This window comes from Bubalus kerabau, chromosome 3 (genome assembly GCF_029407905.1).
Source record: "Bubalus kerabau isolate K-KA32 ecotype Philippines breed swamp buffalo chromosome 3, PCC_UOA_SB_1v2, whole genome shotgun sequence".
NCBI classification, from domain to species: domain Eukaryota; kingdom Metazoa; phylum Chordata; class Mammalia; order Artiodactyla; family Bovidae; genus Bubalus; species Bubalus kerabau.
In genome coordinates, this window is record NC_073626.1 from 121,824,871 (window position 1) to 121,830,567 (window position 5,697).

The following is a 5,697-nucleotide window of genomic DNA, read 5'->3' on the forward strand; positions in this document are numbered from 1 at the left end:
TATTTTCCAGTGAGTTGGCTCTTCACATCAGGTGGCCAAAATATTGGAACTTCAACTTCAGCATCAATCCTTCCAATGAGTATTCAGGACTGATTTCCTTTAGGATTGACTGGTTTGATCTCCTGGTTGTCCAAGGGAATCTCAAGAGCCTTCTCCAGCACAATTTGAAAGCATCAATTCTTTGGTCCTCACCCTTCTTTATGGTCCAATTCTCACATCCATATGACTACTGGAAAAAAACATAGCTTTGACTATATGGACCATTGTCAACAAAGTGATGTCTCTGCTTTTTAATATGCTGTCTAGGATGCTTCCCTGGTAGCTCAGATGGTAAAGCATCTGCCTACAATGCGGGAGACCCAGGTTCGATCCCTGGGTTGGGAAGATCCCCTGGAGAAGGAAATGGCAACCCACTCCAGTCTTCATGCCTAGAAAATCCCATGGGCCGAGGAGCCTGGTGGGCTACAGTCCCTGGGGTAGCAAAGAGTTGGACATGACTGAGAGACTTCATTTCACTTCACTTCACTAGGTTTGCCACAACTTTTCTTCCAAGGAGCAAGCCTCTTTTACTTCTGTGGTTGCAGTCACCATCCACAATGATTTTGGAGCCCAAGAAAATAAAATCTGTCAGTGTTTCCATTTCCCCCCCATCTAGTTGCCATGAAGTGATGGGAGTGGATGCCATGATCTTAGTTTTTTGAATGTTATATAGATTTTTAAAAATTATTTTCTTCCTTCCCCTGCTACATTCACAGGAAACTTAAACTTCCTATATTTTTTATTTTATATTTATCTTATGATCTGCTTGGGATGAGGACATCAGAAGATGGACAATAGAAGCTTAAAAAATACTTTGAATATTTTGATATTTTCTCTTGCACCTTTACCCTCATCATGAATTTATGGTGTTATGGTACTCTCACTAGCATGCTGCTAGAGAAAGAAATATTTGGAGTAGAACTGGCCCTAAGTAGCTGCTGAATGCCATCTATCCATGCCCACCTTAGATCATGCAGCACCAGTCAACTCACAAACACTTGAAGGAAAAACAAGTCTTACTGCTGTATGCCACTGAGATTTTGTCTTTTTTCTTATTTAATAAATAACAGTTAAATCCAATGAATACTAAGAGATCTTGCCATAAAAATTGGGAGAGGAGCTTATTTATTGCATAAATCACTTCAGAGTTTATTTATGAAAAGTGAGAATTTTTTGAAGACTCAAAAAGAGTGGCTTAGAATTCCCATTCAGGTAGTTTATTTAGTTGGATCAGTGGAGAACAGATTTTAAAACTGGCTGCTAAAGTTTAAAAAATGACAATGAAAAGGAAAGGCTGTTAATATACAAATGTCACATATATTTAATATATGCATGCATGCTTATTTGCTCAGTTGTGTCCAACTGTTTGTGACCCCATGGACTATAGCCTGCCAGGCTCCTCTGTCCATGGAATACTGGAATGGGTTGTCATTCCCTTCTCCAGGGGATCTTCCTGACCCAAGAATCAATCCAGGGTCTCCTGCATTGCAGGCAGATTCTTTACTGTCTGAGCTACCAGATATTTGACAGTTATTTGCACTAATAAATGTATTGTTTCACAGCTTCAAATCCACCCTTTATTAACCTGCTCTGTGATTATAGAGGACTCAGTAAACAATTCTCCTTTACTGCTGGCACAACATTAAGCATTTTCAGTAGACGTCACATAAAGGAGACTGAAGAAGGAAATATTTCTCTTCTTGATACAGGTGTGTTTCTTTTGGCCCTTTCTTCCTGCCTTAGAGCTGCACACCCAGACCACACAGTCCCTTGGTATATTTGCAGCCCTCCTGGTTACCAACTCACTATAATTTTCTCAGTAGGGTCACTGTGCTCCCCAGGCCTCATTGTATCCACTCAGGAAGCAGAATCCTGGGGCTTTGATGTCTATTGTACACTCATCTCTGAAGTCTGGTCAAGGTGAATCTCATAGGTATGTCAAGAAGCACCTAAAACAGACACCACATATCTCAAGTCTCACACCACTAGCCGCAAAGCAGATCCTAAAGTTCTGACCAATTTTTGAGCACCTTCCCACCAGGCATGGTCTCCTGCAGCCCCGAGAGTGTTTTCCTTGCTTGAAAATCAGGAAAAAAATGATACAAGAGAACATACATACATAACAGAAATAGAAACTTCCACAAACTTATGGTTACCAAAAGGGAAAGGAGGATGAGGATGACTTAGGAGTTTGTCATTAACATATACATACTACTATATATAAAATAGATAACCAACAAGGATCTACTGTATAGCACAGGGAACTATACTCAATATTCTGTAATAACCTATAATGGAAAATAATCTGAAAAAAAAATATATATATATAACTGAATCACTTTGCTGTATACCTGAAACTAACAGAATGCTGTAAATCAGTTGTATTTCAATTTAAAAAATTAATCCAAATAATAAAAAGAAACTCCTCTGCTTCCAAATTTGTTTCTTACCTTGGACACTCTTCTTCAGCAGTAGAGTATTTTTTAGAGTTGTCCTTATTTTTTATTCCCCTGATATAGTCTTTATATTAAGTTTTCTCATTTCAAATTACTGTGTGGGTTCTGTCTCCAGAATGGATTTTAATTGACAAAGAACTCAGTTGAATTAATTGTAAGCATGAAGAAGAGAGCAGGAAGGGTGATACCAAGATATGAACAGATTGAGGGCGGCACTTTTGACTAATATATGAAGTAGGCACAAGTGGGGAACAAAATCAATTCCTTTCTGAATCTGTATAGTGTGATATACTTGTAGGGCATTCAGAGGTAATTGACCCTTAGGCATTGAGATAGAATAGCTGAAGTTTGGTGAAGAGAGAGGACAGTTAGAAGAAATGGATTCATGAATTATCAGCATTCAAGAAGAAGTTGAAATTATGAGAGTGGAAGTGATTACCTAAACTACAAAGTCCGATGAACAATAAAAAGCAGAGACCTAGGGTCAGAAGTCTATAGAAAATTAATATGTAATAATTCTCAAGAATAGCTTAGAAGTAGCCAAGAGAGCAAAGGAGACATTTCTCAAGTAAGGAGTGATTAGTGATGCTAAATATAACAGGAAGTGTTATTAATATAAGGTCAGGGAAGTTTTCATTAAATTTGACAGTTCAATTCTATTAAGAAAAGTTTCAGTTCTTTTGTAAGAATAGGAACTAAATCATCATGACCTGAGAAATAAATTTTTGGTGAGTTGACAGAGTTTAGTTTTCTCTTTGTGAAGTTTAAGTGAAAAGGGAAAATGATTAAACATTTTCTTGCAGGACTCAGAGCATAGAGGGCAAAAGAGAATTTAGTTTTTGGAGTAAGAGAGTTTTAAGAATGATTAAGAAAGGAAAAAAATAGATGGAGAAATTAAAAGTAAAAGAATAATAATCAGTAGAATTAAATTTCTGGGATACAGAACATGTTGGCATTAAGAATACCTGTGGAGGGACTGGCTTTGAAATGAAGGTGGTATTTGTGGCTGGAGAATGTTTTTGATTGTAGAAAGTATATAATGGGGCATGGGAAATCAAAGAAATTCATGCTTAATGACGTCAATCTTCTCAGTGAATTGATCTAAAGAGATTGATGAAGTGGGAGAAAATGTAAGGCTCTTTGGAGAAATCAGATGTAGAATATGTTGAGAAGGTTAGGTCAGGAATTTGTGATCCATGAATGTATGGTAGGACTGATAACAATAATCACTAGAGTATTTGTGTTTGTGTGTATGTATATGTGTGCATGCATGCTCAGTCATGTCTGACTCTTTTGAGACACCATGGACTATAGCCCGCCAGGCTCCTCTGTCTATGGAATTTCCCTGGCAAGAATTCTGGAGTGTGTTGCCATTTTCTTCTCCAGGGGATCTTTCTGACCCTAGGATTGAAGCCATATCACCTGTGGCTCCTGAAATTCAGTTGGATACTGGGAAACCACATTAGGTTAGGATGCGTGTATGTATATGTTAGAACACATGTATCCAAAAAGTGATTGTTTGCTCATGCACCTAAGTAATATATTTTTGCTCTTGTCAAATTTTCATAAATATTTACACCAGTTGGTTTTTCAACTAGCAGGATATAAAAGAGTCTATTTCACAGTGTGAGTAAACGTTAGGTAGAATTCTATACAGTACTTAAGATCAATTGCAAATTCCTATTTTGGACAATTTTAGACCTAATATGGAACAATGGAAAGAGTATAGACTTGATCTGAGAAAGTCCAGTATGTCAGTGCAAACTCCCCACTTTTCAAGTTGTAGGATATTATTTCCTTCTGATCTTGGTACAATCAGATCTGTAATAAATATTAGTGCAATACTTAAGTGTATAAGTTCTTACATTTCTAGGAAGGCTCTCTAGCAGTTTATTTTCTCTCTGAGTCTGAGTTTCTCTTGTTTAATTAAAATCAGGGTAATTTTTATTAAGTTGTTTCAAAGGTCAAATGAACTAATTAATGTATATAAAGTCCATGGCTCAGGGCATCCACAGAGATTTAAGTTAGTGATTGAAATATAACAGAAAATGTAAATTTTCCTATTCACCCACACTGTTTTCCTTTCTTTAATCCAAATATCTAAGAAAATTCACATACACATTTATTGTATTAAGCACTTGATCCCTCTGATATTGACTTACTTTTCAAAGCCACTATCAAATATTTTTTAGAACATACACTTTTAATTAGCAATTAATTGGTCAAAATGGCAAGAATCACATAAAAACAAATCATTGAAATATTCACAGAGAAATGAGTAGATAATTTGCAAATATAGAGGAAGACTGCTATTTCTAGGACTATAGAAAATTAAATATTCCTTTTGGTACCAAAATAACTTGGAATCACAGATAAAATGCAACAAATATCCTCAAGAGTGCATAGCTGAGATAGAAGAAAGCTATAAAGATCAAAAATAACAGAGGCTGAAATCAGCAAAGTAAACAAAATGTGAGATAAAATCTTTCTACACTTATGTGCTTATACCAAAAATTCAGTGTCTTGGTTTTAAGTCTTCAGGAGAAAAAAAACAAAAACAGAACATTGGTTTTATACCAGGAGAAACCTCAAATAAGACCTCTTCAAAAAGTTAGGGACTTCATCTCCATGAAAAAAAAGACTGTGATTTAAAAAAAAAAGCCTTCACAGTGTTTGAAGTTTGATTTTCAATGACTTTCAAAGTCTGGGAAAACTCAAATAGAGTATTATTTTTAATGTGTATTTATGCTAATATTGCCTTAGATTCCCTAATACTTAAATTATGATCTACAAACACCCAGAAACATCCAGATCACCTGGAAATTACCTAGAAATGTAGAAACTCTCACTCTTTCCCAGGCCTACCATCAGATTCTTTTGTGTTATTAACAAGATCCTAAGATGATTTGCTGGAGAAGGCAATGGTACCCCACTCCAGTACTCTTGCCTGGAAAATCCATGGACAGAGGAGCCTGGTAGGCTGCAGTTCATGGGGTCGCTAAGAGTCGGACATGACTGAGCGACTTCACTTTCACTTTTCTCTTTCATGCATTGGAGAAGGAAATGGCAACCCACTCAAGTATTCTTGCCTGGAGAATCCCAGGGACGGGGGAGCCTGGTGGGCTGCCATCTATGGGGTTGCACAAAGTTGGACTGCACTGAAGTGACTTAGCAGCAGCAGCAGCAAGATGATTTGCATTCA

At 36.8% G+C, this 5,697-nt stretch overlaps 1 non-coding gene across 1 annotated transcript; it reads left to right on the forward strand.

Annotated features, from left to right (window-relative positions):
- Positions 1-312: 312 nt before the first annotated feature.
- On the forward strand, positions 313-384 carry TRNAC-ACA (transfer RNA cysteine (anticodon ACA)). Its single transcript has one exon. It is a non-coding gene; the product is annotated as a tRNA-Cys (tRNA).
- Positions 385-5,697: the final 5,313 nt, after the last annotated feature.